General features: G+C 47.5%; 1 long non-coding RNA gene across 1 annotated transcript in view; it reads right to left on the bottom strand.

Annotated features, from left to right (window-relative positions):
- LOC121015899 (uncharacterized) overlaps positions 1 to 5,926 on the bottom strand; it is a 30,617-nt gene extending 24,691 nt beyond the window's left edge. The window contains exon 1 of the long non-coding RNA XR_005784035.1: positions 4,644 to 5,926. This is a non-coding gene — a long non-coding RNA (uncharacterized LOC121015899). The remainder of the gene's footprint in view (positions 1 to 4,643) is intronic.
- Positions 5,927 to 15,711: the final 9,785 nt, after the last annotated feature.

Genomic DNA, 15,711 nt, shown 5'->3' with positions numbered 1-15,711 from the left:
CCCCTCCCCTGCTTGCTATCTCTCCCCCCCTTCTCAAAACAAATAAAAACATGATTTAAAATTTTTTAAAAAAAGAGGGGCGCCTGTGTGGCTCAGTTAGTTAAGCATCGGACTTCGGCCCAGGTCATGATCTCACAGTTTGTGAGTTCAAGCCCCTCATCAGGCTCTGTGCTGACAGCTCGGAGCCTGGAGCCTGCTTCGGATTCTGTGTCTCCCTCTCTCTCTGCCTCTCCTCTGCTCCCTCTCTGTCTCTGTCTCTCTCTCTCTCTCAAAAATAAATAAACATTAAAAAATTTTTTTAATAAATGAGAAAGAAAAGAGAAAATAACCAAAATGTTTGACAACAGGGTTTAGTTAAATAAACAATGGTATATCCAGAGGATAGGATACCAAGCAGTCATTTTTTTTTAACTGTCTCGTGTTACCATGCTAAATGAAATCTGCACGACCCTGTAGGACTCCACATTTAATCTCACAAATCTTAATGCCTAAACATAAAAAGAAACACACCGCAAGGCTAATAGCAATTTCCTATATAATAATTATATTCTCGGGAATACCGTCGTCATAAAAATGGCATTTTCTTTCACTGTGAAAACCAGATACTGAAGTAGTGTGAGCTTAAGCTTTTTGGCCTCTGTGCAGCTTTTCTGGACCCCCAGGCAGGACTAGGGCTGTTGGTCCCGGCTCCCACCGTATCTAGAACAAGCCTCCATCACAGCAGACATTACCCTGCATGGTCATCACAAGCCAATGGGTCTGCTTCCTACCGAATTCTGAGTCTCCTGACAGAGTCTTTGTCTCGTTTATTGATGCAGCATGTGATGCCTGGCACTTCGAACACGCCAGACACATGTTGACTGAAGAGTGAAACGATTGCTGTCGGAACTCCGGACCGATTCAATCAGATTTACTTTGGGAGGCTGGATATTGCCCACTACCTCTCAGTTTCTACGGTAAATTCTGTGAGCCCCTCAGATCATAGTTTCTCCTTAAGGCTTTGTCTACAACTGGGCTGAACTGCAACCGGGAGATGGGGGCTGCCCAGGCATATGGGTAGGAAAATTCCTTCGAGGGACATGGGGGCATCAGGCAGCCATACCTGGTGCATCAATTACGTGCGCATACATCTATCTCCCCACGCAGCCTTCAAGCTGTGATTTCGCTTCTTGCGCAAATGTCAAAACGGAGTAAATGTGCCAGCTGGGCTGGAGGACATGAGTAACTGCTCCCCCCGGCAGTTACGTTTCTCAGGGCAAATGAAAGAATGGGCAAAATTTTGTTAGCTCAGCCTTTCTGAACTCCATTAACTCTGGAACACCGAGGAAATTAGTTTTGGGGATCTGCAAAGCTGGGGATGGGATTTCGGACTCTGGGGACTCAAATGGGGTATTGGCGCGCCCTGGAAAGCCTCCTGGGATGCTTTACACTTGGGATGCCACCCTCCTCACCTCCACCGACGGTCACTGTCACGAATGCCATAGAAAATACGTCCAAGACAGGAAGGAAGTTGGTTAACCCTGGACTATGGGCTGTGGGCAAACCTTCAGGTTTTGGTGCAAGAAAGTTTTAACATGGAGTAATTCTACCCTTGCCCAGGAGAAGATCAGGTTAAATATGCAAGGGTGTGGTTAAACATTAATGGAGCACGTAGAAGTGGCCCTTAAGCCATTTACTCTCTAAATGGTTTCCTGCTCACATATGCAGCCAATGCAGTTGATATTTATGTGTAGCTATTTAAAATCTGTATTTTTTGTTTTCATAGAAAAGGTCTTTTAAAAAGTAAAAGCATCCCAGCTTCTCTTTTCCATCCGTTTGATTCCCCAAGCTCTCCTGTGTAGCCCATCCTCGCACCCCAGGCAGACCCAGACCAAAGGCTACGTTCTTGAAAGGGCAAGCAGGACGATGGTACTCCGTGTGTTAAAAGTCTCCTTCGGTCGGAGCACCCGGGTGACTCAGCCCATTAAGCATCCGGCTTCAGCTCAGGTCATGATCTCGCCGTCTGTGAGTTCGAGCCCCACGTCGGGCTCTGTGCTGACAGCTCGGAGCCTGGAGCCTGCTTCGGATTCTGTGTCTGCCTCTCTCTCTGCCCCTTCCCTGCTTGCTCTCTGTCTCTCTCAAAAATAAATGAAACGTAAGAAACAAACAAACAAAAAAACCCTCTCCTCCGGCTCTTGTGGGTACCCCATAAAGCCCAAATTCCTGAGCTGGTATAAAAGGGCTTTCACAGTCTGACCCAATTCCCCACCACAGAGCCCATATCGCAGACACACTGAGATGTACACGTTGCTCTGGGATGGCTTCCCGACTCATCACGCTCCTGTGTCTTTGCACCCGTAATACTTCTGCCTGGAGAGCTTTCCTCTGCCTCTTTGGAAATTTTGTTTGCATCCTTAAAATCAGCAAGCATGGATTCTTGCTCTCTCCTTTGGGTTTTCACAGTCCCTTAAGCAAACCTATTCTGTAGCAATTCCCCCCGGCGTTATAAATATCTGTTGACGTATGTTCGTCTCTTACTAAACTATGAAATTCTTGAGAGCGGAGACCTGCCATTCATCTCCGTGGAGCCAGTGCTTAGCAGAGTGTCTGACTCATCATAGATCCTTAATTCATGTTTATTGAATTTATTAATTAAGCCATAACCAAGGCATCACCATCCATTTAATTGCAAATGAAGTCCCAAAGATGAAATTAACAGCCTCATTTCTATCAGCCTCGCTGATAAAGTGATGACAAACACTGAGTGCTTCTCACCAGACCAGCCAACGTAGAGCAAAGAAAAGCATCCAAGGGCATTGGCCTTGCCCTCGAGTAGATTGTGATAGAGTGGGAAAGATAAGATTCCCGTTTACAAAACAAATTGAGGACAACATCAGGAATGATTGAAAGCCATGTTAGTTGTAGCGGGCCTCTGAACTGCCTGGGAAGATCCCCTTCCTCCTGGCCCGCCATCTCTTCCTAAAGTGCGGTTGGAAGGTGTAGTCGTTTGGAACCCAGTGTGGGGGGGTGGGGTGGGCAGGGGACCTTGAACGCATCAGGCTCAGAAGAGGTTTCTAGATGAAGCTAGGTCAAGGTTGTTGTTGACAAAAATATGGTTTGGGGAGGAGTAAAGAAGAAGATTGGGAGGAAAGCGTCTAGAAAGGGGAAGCAATGCTGTGAACCCACATCACAGGCAACCTGAGTCAAACCTTTAGGTACCACAGTTGTTTGAAGGATTCTGTTGGGCTGTGGACATAGAGAGCAACAATAAAGATAACTCTGTTCATCTTTTTTTCTTTACCATCTACACAGTGTTGATGCATCCTTGAAATAGTCATTGGGTGATCCTCATGACGATCATATCTGGCGTGTTAAGTGCTTAGAGGTTGAGTCTTCCTTGACCCTGTCATACCATAGGCTAAGGCAGAAACCCTTCTCCATGCTCCAAGGGGCCTCCGAGCTTCCCTGTGACACAGCACATTCACATGCTGTGTTCATGGGTTTATTCCTGGGGAGAGTAGGTGCCATATCTTACCTGTGTCCAGCACCTGGAGTAAAATAGGAGCTTGGTAAATGTTTGCTGCATAAGTGGAGTACAATCCATGGCGACCCTACTTACCATCACTATTGTCTCCATAAAGTGCCTCATTCTCCCCCTGAGTTCACAGGTTACTCACCAAGTCCCTGGCAGCGAACACAAAGATTCCCAACCCATCTCAGCATCTCCAGCTCACCAAACACCAAATGCACAGAGTTGCCCAGCAGAAAGCTGGATCCGTCCTTCCTCCAGGCTTGGAGTTACTAAAGGCTGGATAATAAAGATAACAAAGCATGGCATGCCAGCTAGAGCACAGAAACAGACATGACCCAGCAGCCCCAGGCTCTGCTGATAACAAAGGCTTTCTGAGCAATGGCCCTTCAAAGCAACAAATCAAGATAGACAGCCTGCCAAAAACATGCCGATCCAGCAGACGCAGAATCCTTTACCCGCCGAGAAACAACCCTTCCAGCCCATCCATCACTTAGACAACTCAAATTAGATGGTGAGAACATCAAAGAAGCAGAGTCTGCCTTTGTGGCTGTAGGAAAGCTCCTGAGCAACTTTGGTCCAGGTACTCCCCTCCTCCGCACCGTTCAGGTAACCTAAGGCAGAAGTACCCTTATCTGCCTGTCAGATTTCCATTCATCCTTCAAGACTCAGCTTCAATGCCCTCTTCTGTGATGCCTTCACCCATCTCCAAACAGCACGTTGTTAGGTCAAGAGTAGATTTTAATGTTGTTCTGGCTAAGGGTCTGTGCCCTGCCCAAATTCCGATCTTCTGACCCATCGCCTTTTCCCCAAAAGAGGTACACACAAAGAGAAGTGATATGGGGCACAAAAATCCCATTTGTATTCAACGCCTCAATGTACAGCTCTCAGAAAGAGCAGAACTAGATTATAAAATTTAACTTGAAGCCCAAATTGGGTTTCTATCTCCTCCTAAAGCCAGAATCCAAGTCCTGGGGTCTTAGCCCCCTTAAACATGGCAATGATGAGTGCATTCACTTGTGTAGGATGAAGGAGAGACTTGGCAGTCCTGGCCTGACGAGGCAGGCTCCGAGTTCATGCATCAATCCTACCCCATGGGAGGGGTTGGCGGGAGAGGAGAGAGATTATTACTTACCTTTTTCAAATCAGGTGGCCCCACTCATGTATGGCTTGGCCAATGGCTTGGACTCTGGCCAATTACATTAGCAAGGAGAAGGAGGGTCACCTTTCTTTCGAATGCGACTTTAACCCTTTAACTACTGATCACATATCCATGGAATCCGATTTTTGAAGTGACTCTTCCATACTCAACACCTGTGTTCTGATTTGGATCCAAGAGCCTGGAAAGTTCCGTTTTCAGGTGCCGCTTAACAATGCCCTCTGTGCCTTCTCATGAGTGGGGAAATGCAGCAAGAGGAAGGGTGAAGGTGCTCCATTTTATAAAGAATCAAAAATATCTAAGTCCTTCTACAATGGGCTTATGTGTCGTAAGAACAGCTCATGACACTTCAAGACTGTCTTGGGGGAAATGTTCAGGACTTGTCTCCAGGATGGAGTGGGACACTGTTAGGGAAAGAGAAGTAGAGGTGTACAAAAAGTAAGGAGATCATTTAGGGAGGAAAGAAAAAGAAGCTGGGAGAGATCAGGGAAGGAAGGGACCCCTGACATCCTTCTGTGAAGACCCTAGGGACTGAAATGAGACTCAATAGACAAGTCTGTTTGGGACCACCTCTACTCTGGTTGAGTTCATGGTCACCTGATGGTGAAATTACCTCTTGGTAATACACTGTACCTGCACAGCTTCCTGAATGTGTGGCTATAGCTGAGAACTCTGTTACTTCTGGGAACACTCCAGCTTTCCCATCCTGGGTTATGGATCCTGGTTTCAATTCTGGCATTTCAGACCCAAGTGGCCTCTCGTATCACGTCTGCCCTAAGGTTTGGCACAGACTGTGAACTATATCATCAGCTCTTTCAAGGGCAGGGGAATCGGTAGGACAAATATGGCACATGTACGTGTTGGAACACTCTGCGTGGCAGTCTGCTTACCAGTATGGGGCCCCCTCCCCTTTCAGACACAAGGAAGGATTGTATTTCCCTGCCAACTTTGATGTTAAATCAGATACAAGACTACCTTTGGCCTAGGAAATGTGAGCCAGTGTAACTTCCATAAAGGTGCGGAGCATTTAACTGCCAGTGGCCAATTTTCCATTGCTTTCTCCTCCTCTCAAAAAACCTAAAGCATTATGTTCAGATAGAGGCATAATAAATAGTGTGGAGTGGTTATGTGGAACAAACCACCTCCCGAAACAGTGGGGCTTGCGGCACAGACAACAGATTTTTGTTGAGTTAAGCCACAGAGTTTTTGCTGTTTTCTGCAATATGCATTAGATGTAAAGAATAAATCTAGATAGGAGCACTGGGGGCTCAGTTGGTTAAGCATCCGACTCTTGGTTTCGGTTCAGGTCATGATTTCATGGTTTGTGGGATAAAGCCCCACATCAGGCTCTGCACTCGCAGTGGGGAGCCTGCTTGGGATTCTCTCTCTCCCTCTCTCTCTCTGCGCCCCTCCCCCACATGTACATGCTCTTTCTCTCTCTCTCAAAACAAATAAACATTAAAAAAGTACAATATCCTTTCAAAAGTAAATCTATAATATTTATATACGAATAATATATACAATTTTTTTGAATGGTAATATTAGTTCTTTCATCATTTAACTCTTTTTCACCATGAATGTATGTTATTCTTATAGACACAAAAGTGCGATTTTTAATAAATATGTGTATGTGCTCTTTCTCACCCTGGTGCTTCCCTGAGTGGGTCGTCTGATAGGCTGACAGTCCTTGAAGGCCGAGTTTTGCTTTCTGCTTCTCTCACACAGACTTGTCACACACAGATGGTGCTCAAAGAATATGTGTTAAATGAATGAATGATTTAGATGGAGGCTCTCTCCTCCTTAGCTGTCAGAGAAGCTCAGAAGAGCATCACCTTAAAGCAGGAGTGGAGACAGAGTGAGGGGTCAAGGAGAAAATGAGAATGATCTGGACACAGGAAGTCGATGTGGAAGTCCAGGGTAAAGAACTTTCTGAAGACCCATCAGACACAGTGCCTTGGAAATCTTGTCTACCACCTCCTATCCATCCTTCGAGGACCAATTCAGATCCTACTTCTTCCATGAAGCCTCCCTTGACTTCTCCAGTCTTCAGGAGTCTTCTTCTTCCAAGTCCTACAACACTTAGACTATAGACCAATGGGATTTCAAACATAATTCCTTATGGGGTCTTGGAGCCCTCCTGTCCTCCAGAAATCCCTTGTGAATGGGGCGACTTGGTGGCTCAGTCGGTTAAGCGTCCAACTTCAGCTCAGGTCATGATCTCATGGTCTGTGAGTTCGAGCCTTACGTTGGGCTCTGTGCTGATGGCTCAGAGCCTGGACCCTGCCTTAGACTCTGTGTCTCCCTTTCTCTCTGCTCCTCTCCCCCTCACGCTCTGTCTCTCTCTCTCAAAAGTGAATAAACATGTAAAAAAATTTTTTTAAGAAATACCTTGTGAACTATCTCAGAGGAGGGAAGATGTGCAATCTCTCCATCCTGTCCTTGACCAGAACAGCTAAGACAACTGTCCTATTTCACGTGCTTCCATATACAAAGAACAGGTTCTGCTGCTATAACAAAAGAGGGTGTGTGTGTGTGTGTGTGTGTGTGTGTGTGTGTGTGTTAAACAGGCTGTGGTATCTCCTCAGATACTTTATTTCAGAAGGCGTGGAGACCAAGGTTTTGCATCTATCGGGGTGTCTGGGTCTTCGGCCACTGGTGAGGGAGAGGTTAACTGTGCCCATCTGTGATCTGGCAGCCAGGGCCTCTCAGCCATGGGTTGCCATAGTGACAGTCACAAGACACTCAGTAGTACAGACAACTGCATCAGGAGGCTCCCCCTCGCTCAGCCTAAGGCAGGTATGTTCCTACAGACAGTGCATTCTGCTCTTGGCTTTTCCCCTTCAGATTCCTTGGAAACTGCTGCCCTGAGAATCCATGTAGAAGAACGTCTCGTACTTCTGGTGTATTTTTCAGCTCACTTGCCCTTTTTAGGAAAGCAAAGCAAAGCTGGACTTCCATTTTGGAAGTCAGAATCAGAGGGGACCTGATGAGCTACGTATAGAATCATTGCTTAGGGGTGCCTGGGTGGCATAGTCGGTTAAGCGTCCGACTTCAGCCAGGTCACGATCTCGCGGTCCGTGAGTTCGAGCCCCGCGTCAGGCTCTGGGCTGATGGCTCAGAGCCTGGAGCCTGTTTCCGATTCTGTGTCTCCCTCCCTCTCTGCCCCTCCCCCGTTCATGCTCTGTCTCTCTCTGTCCCAAAAAAATAAATGTTGAAAAAAAAAAAATTTAAGAATCATTGCTTAGACTTTGGGTCCCAAACTGAGACAGAGCCTGCCTCTATGCTGAGATCTCTCTTCTTCATCAGACGGTCCTTCACCCATTCCCTCCAGGCTCACAGGCTGGTTCCCTGAACAGCGGTCCTTGCCCACTATTGGAGCACTCTGTTGAAATTCTTTTTCTAATCCTAGTGAAACCAAAGAGAATATGGCCTGGACACAATGCTCAACACCTTAAATACTTGTTCCCTATTTTATATACGATAAAATCTATGTGAGGGAAGTCAAATTGCATGCCTAAGATCGTATAACCTGTCGACTCCAAAGTTCATTCTCTCAGCTACTCTGCTGTCTTGTCTCTCATGCGAAGCTGAAACTAACCTCCCTGGTGACTTCTATCCTCATTCATTCTCTGGAGCAGTAGGGGCACAACTCCCCTTCCATTTCACAGCCCGTACCTTGGAGAGAACATATGTGATGTCCTTCAGTAGATTGGGAACACCACAGGCAGTTGTGATGCTCCCCCGGGCCCCTTCCACTCCAGACCAAACTTGTCTGTCCTCCCTTAAAATGTATGACAAGGCGATATGGTCATCATTCCTAACAAACAGATGCGTTTATATCAGAGTCTTTCCAGAAAAGGGCAGACGACTCTGGAATGCTGCTCCCCCAGCCACCCCCTCCAGTGACTCAGCATTGGGCCACCAGGAATGAAATGCCTGGCCTCTACACCATCAGCTTATGCACTGCTTAACACCCGTCAAGCAAGCAACAACTATGAGGCCATGCTTGGTCCCCTGGTCCCAGTAGTCATGCGAGCGACAGGAGCAAAAATTTGTCTGTCTTGGCACAGACTTTGGGAAGGCAACTGGGTGACAGACAGTTTGGTGACAGACAGGATACACCTTTGGGTATTGACTAATTGTCAAGCATGGGTTGAAGTCCTCAGAAACTCACCCCTTTTGCATTGTGCCCTCAGAGAACCCCATGATCATAGGATGCGGTATTTAAAGGGACAATGGTGATTTTTTTCTAACCCAATCTGATAGTAACTGAGACGCAGAAAGATGAGACTTCGTTGTCAGTTAGCAGCATCAGGAATCAAATTCAGGTCTGTCCAAATCCAAAGTCCATCCTCTTAACCCCCACACTGTAAGGTGTATTTTTCTCTAGTATTGACCAACACCCTGGCTTTGGGAAGCGTGTGAAATGGACATAGTATAAGTATAATATAGAACTATGAATACTAACTGGAAAATAATCTGCCATCTGCCCAGCCCTCCCCATCAAAGGTAGCCAGTGTTGTCAGCTGGGACCAAGACCCACACCTCTCTCGTGTTTCCCTGAGGCAGCCCTTTGTACTCTGTACATCAGCCTCCCTAGTGCACCTTATCACAACATGGGCAGGGATGGCATGATCTGGGGCATAGAGTGACCCAACAACAGAATCATGGCTCTCGGTGAGCTTGTGATTCCATGGAAGATGCAGAAACAACGCCACCTCGTGCATCTTCTCAGCAGAATGTGACACAGCTGTGTGATTCTTCCTTCTTAAAACCCTTCCCTCTCCTGGTTTTGGAGACAGTACCATCTATTAGCCCCTACATAATCATGAACTCCTTTGATGACTCCTCATGCTCTCCTAGATCTCTAAGTATTGGTGGCCCTCAGGGATTTTCCCTCTCATCTCCAAAGAGACCTCATCCTAGGTGACCTCATCAGTTGCACGGTGTTGAGTACCAACAGGATGCTGATGACCCTGACATTTTCCTCTTCAGCCTTGACCCCCTTCCTAAGCGCCAAGCTCCAACATCCAACAACCTATATGATGTTTTCATCCCAACGGTTCCAGGGATCCTTGAACTTAACATTTCCCAAACTGAACCATATTCCCCCATCCCAAGCCCATCTGTCTCCCTCACTGCTATTGGACTTACCTTTCATTCCCATGGTGTATTCATTCAACATATGTTTACTGAGTGTCATCATTATTACAAGCATTATTCTAGTCCATGGGGCAAAAAGAAAAAAAGACGAAGTCCCTGTTTTCATGAAGCTTATATTCTAGTAGCAAAGCCAGAAAATAAAGCAGTAATAAGCTCGATAAATCACATAATTCAGGCATCAATACTTATTCCTCCCTCTACATCTCAGTAGATGATATCACCATGGCTACTTGCTGAGGCCCACATGCTTGAAGTCATTCTTGACTCCTGCCTTTCCCTCAATATCTCTATGTCATCTATCAGCAAGTTCTACCAGCTCTACCTCCAAAATATATTTGTTTTGAAGAGTTGTTAAGTGGCGGAGGTGTTAAGAATGGATGGGATTGGGGCGCCTGGGTGGCTCAGTCGGTTAAGCGTCCGACTTCAGCTCAGGTCACGATCTCACGGTCCGTGAGTTCGAGCCCCGCGCCGGGCTCTGGGCTGATGGCTCGGAGCCTGGAGCCTGCTTCCGGTTCTGTGTCTCCCTCTTTCTCTGCCCCTCCCCCGTTCATGCTCTGTCTCTCTCTGTCTCAAAAATAAATAAAGGTTAAAAAAAATAAAAAAAATAAAAAAGAATGGATGGGATCAGGGATGACTGAAGTATATGACGTATGCTGTATCTGGAAAAAAAAAGGAATATATCAGATGAAAAAAATTTTCCTTCATTCTTCAGAGAAATACAGGGAATGGGGATCAATCACCAAGCACACTCATGTTGGTTACCGGGACAATTCATGCTGTTGCTGCTTTCCTGGGTTTTGTATTTCTCCAGGACTTGTTTTTTGGGGAGGGGGCGCTTTAATTCCTCTTTTCACTGAGGTGGGGGTGGTGGTACCTCTCTTGCCATTGTATTCAATCCAAGGAAGATCTCCAATTGTTTTTACGAAGGCTGACTGAGGCACGGGTGCAGGGGCATGCCTTTCCATGCCTCTTCCCACCTCATTGGTATGTCCTCATCCCATCCTCTGAGTATGGGTCTTAGAAGTGTCTTGCAGTGTTTAAAGGAGGGCTTACAAATGGAGCAAGTTAGATGGCAACCAAAAATAAGTGTGTGCGTCATAGGTGTCACTTCTGTAGGATGATCATCAAATGATCTCTTGGTCACGGCTGACATCAAAATGGGGGACAGCCACAGAGTTTCTCTACAGGGCTCATGCCCCCTGCAAGGACTCACTTGGCTCCCACGTTTTTCCTGAGTCCTGGAAATATTGAAAGCTTTCTTTCTGACACAGGGTGAAGTTTGGGAAGCTCTTTGTGTTGATTCCATATCTTTCTGCCTGGTCCCTCTGGGTGTCATCCATACTCTGTCACCTCTCTTTCCTTTCTTTGGAGGTGGTGGTGAGGTAGAGAGAAGCCTTGCTTTTACACAGCCTGTACAAAATCTATTGCCAAAATCCTGCATTGCCCCCCTTCCTCCTGAGACCTCGCGTTTCAAATCGCAAAAGCAAGGCTTAACCATTTTGCCAACCTTCTTCTGAGACAAATATGTAGAATGTCTAGTGGACAGAATGGTGAAGTTGATGGTGAAGAAAACACACCGAAAATAACAGAATCTCTCTACCAAGGTCGTGTTGTCATTGAGAAAGTCCCCAAATTGTGGGGTAGGCTACACCTGTAAATATAAGACCGTTGGGGTTTATAAAGAGTCTCTATGTACAAAATCTCACTTAATATTAATGCTGTGAATTAGTTACAGTTAAGATATACAAAGGATAGATGATAGAGTAGGTAGGTAGGTAGGTAGGTAAGTAGGTAAGTAGGTAGATATGATGGATGGGTGGATGGATGGATGGATGGAGAGAGAGAGAGAGAGAGAGACAGAGAGAGAAAGGATGGGGGAGAGGGAGAAGCTGCCCAGACCTAGGGTTTAAAAGTAGGTTTCAGCTTCAGTTTAATACCTTATTCAATCCCCAGGTGAAAACCCTGGCATTAATGACTACCGATTCTACTGGTAGACCTCTACCCTAGACCTTTGACCCAGATACCCAACGTTTATCCATCTGAGATTCACTCAAACAACCAACTTAAGGCAATTTCTCTTCCCCTCTCAGATCTGGGCAGCCCATCATGGGGTCATATGCTTACCGTCCTTCCCCACTGCCCTGAGTGAGTCCTATACTGTTGCTGCCCCCCACTTCCTGGAGATAATGTGATCTGGAACCAAGGCAGGAAGATGGGGCTTTAAAAGAGATGGGTAAAAGGGAGCAGACTTACAGGTGACTGTGACAGGGGTGGGAGGGAGCTGCATGCTTGAGCTTTAAAGAGTGTGGAACAAACTTTAGGTCTTCCAACCATGAGCAACATAAAGAGGAATGTGCTGATTTTTTTCTTTTTGATTTGTTTTTAACTAGACATGTTCCAGGGGGGTGGAGCAGACCTGCATTGCTTCTAGGAGAACTTGAGTTTCAACGCATCCGCCAAAAGCCCTTTAAGGACACTGTTGGCTTCTATCCTTCTTATCATGGCCGAGAAGTGAAGGTGCACTGAAAAAAAAAAAAAAAAAAAAAAAAACTCATTCTGGTTTAAACAATAATGGGGGGAGAGGAATCTGGAGTCGACCTTCTCTGCTTTTTGTGGTGAGAGACCACTTCATATTATTCATGATTGCAGCAACGTTAGAATATCAGTGCTGGGTGGAAGGCCACTTTAAGAAAAAGAAAAAAAAAATGATAGAAGAACAAATATTAGAACGAGAAAATAGCCAAAATGAATTTCCGGAGCCGTGGGAACTCAACTACTTTTCTTTTGAAATCTCTCTTCAATTTACAAAACCAAACAAAACAAACAGCCCCCTCCCCCCCAAGCTGCTCGAAACCCCAAACCCTGCAATTTGAATTGAATAGAAACCATTTCCGATGACAAAGCTGGTGTCCCCACTCCTCCTGGAATACTCCACAACCCTCAATGGCTCCCAGCACTTGAGGTCTCTGAAGGGGAGGGGGCCCTGGAGGCTAAGCGCCCATTGGCTTCTCAGGAGACGTACAGACATTGATAGGTTTGTTGCCAGTGGATTGTAGGGAAGAGGGCGTGTCAGAGGGGTTAATTACCCTTCCTCTTACCTCCGGAACATCCCTGGGCCGTGGGGAGGAGGCTGTGGTGAGCTGTCCCCACCCCAGCTGGTCACATATTGAACTGGTTGGACATCTCTGCTCAGGAGTCTGCCCCCTCTCCCCCCGGCAGCCTGAGCTGGCTGAGGGCATCTCTCAAGACCCTGGTACCTCTTTATTCCATGCTTCAAGTGGTAGCCAAGGCAGGCTCTGGATGGGGGCATCTGAAGCTTTTGCCCTGCATGGGTCTCTTTGGGCATATAGACTCTTTCCCCATTTTTACAGTGGTAGCTTCCCTCCCAGTATCTCTTCTTCACCCCACAGGGAATGGAAACTTCTATTCCGTCTACCCATGATGGGTAGGGCTGGGTAGAGGAACTTCATCTCTCTGCCAAACCCACTTAGGGACTTGTCACAAGAGCAATTACTAATCTGACTGTCCCACATCTGGATGTGTTTAATGACTATAGTGACAGCAACCAAGATCGTTTTCTTCTTTTACTTTTGGAGTCCCACCTCCCTGCCCCAGACACACACACACACACACACACACACACACACACACACACAAGCCCTCTCCCCGTGAGGTCAAGCATGCATAAGGTCCCATCTGCCTTTCTGGGCTGACTGGCTAGAACCTGTGTGTCTCCGCCTGCACCTGGGAGGGGGAAGCAGACTGGCCACCTTTGTTCTTGCGGTGGAGGGGACAGGAGAGCATTTCTACAAGACAAGGAAATCCTGCTGGTCTCTTTGGGCGTATACGCCTGCCTGTGCTGGTAGAGAACTGGCACATTGGGACGCATCAAACACTGGCTCAGAGGCTCTGGTTTACAGCCTTTTTTCTTTTCTTTTCTTTTCTTTTCTGTATTGAGTTCTCTATTTGGCTATTTTTCCGTCACTACCTCTCCTTCAGTTGAGAACCCAGGAGGGAGGAGAAATGCACTGCAGGGTGCAAGGACTGGAGCGCCACCTGTGGCCTAAACACGCACAAGCGTGTCGGGGCAATGTTTGCATACCATTTTAGGGGTGTCCCAGATCTTTCTAAGGAAACCAAGGAGGTCCTCTAAAGCAGCACTCCTCAAACATAAATAAGCAAGTAAATCATCCAGAGACTCTGTTCTGGACGCAGACCCTGATTCAGGGGGCTGGGGGGTGAGATTTGCGGTCTGCATTTTTAACAGGCTCCCAGGTGACGCCCGTGCCGCTCATCCAGAGCATCTAGACCCTCACTACTCAAAGGCGGTCCTGGGATCAGCAGCGTCAGCACCCCTGGGAGCTTGTGAAAGATGCAGAATCTCGGGCCCCAGCCCAGATCTACAGAAACAGAAACGCCGGCTACCACTAGGTAGCTAATCACCTTCTCATTTTTCTTACCGCCCCCACCCCTCCCACCCCACCCTGCCAGCTCATCCAGGGTTGCAGTGCTTAAACACACATGCCGTCTGCATCTGTTCTGGGCAGGACTTGGTTAACTCTAGAGGCTGGTCAAGTAGGAAAAGCGCGAATTTCCCCCAAGGAGCCCCAGAAATGCCGCTGGCAGCCGGCCTTCCTCTGTGAGTCATTGCAAGGCTTGCAAACAGGACCTTGTGCAGTGTTTGCGGAAGGTAATGTGGCTGAATTAATGACGACGCAGGAGCCTTCACAGAGGTGATTCTTGGCTCTTCTAATTGTACCATTTCTCAACCTTAATGCTGCCTCACTGCCATTTCTGAATTATATCACCACGCGCATCCAGAGACACGCATGCCATAGGTAATTCTCTCACTCCGACTGATCAACTACCCACCACATAATTTATACTCATCTGTCTTCGCCTTAATCTAGCCAAACCCCCTTCCTTCTTCTACTCTGTCAACCGGCGTGCTTTTGAGAAAATTAGTCTTTGGAACGTGTCCCCGTCCTGACGCGCCTTCCATGTAAGTCCATTCAGAAAGCTACGTAAGGAAACTGGGGGCGAGAAAGGTCTAGGCTCTTTCCTGACTTTTATCTCTGACTTCATTCTGATCGGGCACGTTATCTAGCCATCAGCACTTTACATACTGAAAGTTGTGTGCTGTTCCATCACTGACCAGGAGACTGTCCTTCTCCAGCCGCCCTGGACCCCACGGCTCACCACGCCCTTGCCCCCAGCCTCAACTCTGTGTCCTGACCTCGGAGCCGGAAATGCTGCTTTCTCCAGTCAGCACCCGTAGCTGGCTTCCTTCCCTTTCTAGTCTTACTTTCTCGGGCACCTGCCCTGACTGTTGGGTCACAGATGCCAAGAGTGCTCGGCTGTGTCACCTTAACAGACACTGCTGTCTCCTCCCCAGCCTTCCTTGAGCTCATGGGGAAAAGAGCCACGGACTTGCTTCTGACTCAGTGGTCCCACCCATTGTTGCTCCTTGGCGTCTTGCTGGCCCGGGCACATGGCGCCCTGTGTGACACGTCTTGTCCCAGCTAACCTCTGGGGTTGTGTCTGCCTTTAATCCTGGACCTACGGTGCTCCTAGAGTCTCCCAGACCCCTCGGGTCCTCCTGAAAGTCGCCTTCTTGTATTTAGACAGCCACCTCAATGTTTGTCGGCGTTCTCCTATCCGGCTGGCCGTCCAGTCTTTGTGCTGTGGCCTCCCTGCAAGTCCCGTCCTGCTGTGGTCCAGGGCCCTGGAAGGATCCAAATCTCCATCCAAATCCAGAACGTGGGCTTCTTTCTCCAGCTAAGACCCTCCTGGGCACTTGGTCCTCAACCCTATGACCCTCCCCAGATGGAGCCAGATGAAGGCAAGGGGCCCGGGGGACGCACGGAGTCCTGTTAGTGAC

Source organism: Herpailurus yagouaroundi, unplaced genomic scaffold (genome assembly GCF_014898765.1).
Source record: "Herpailurus yagouaroundi ecotype Mexico unplaced genomic scaffold, PumYag 208, whole genome shotgun sequence".
Classification (NCBI taxonomy): Eukaryota; Metazoa; Chordata; class Mammalia; order Carnivora; family Felidae; genus Herpailurus; species Herpailurus yagouaroundi.
The sequence above is the reverse complement of the archived record's forward strand: the minus strand, read 5'-3'. Positions and strand labels throughout refer to the sequence as shown.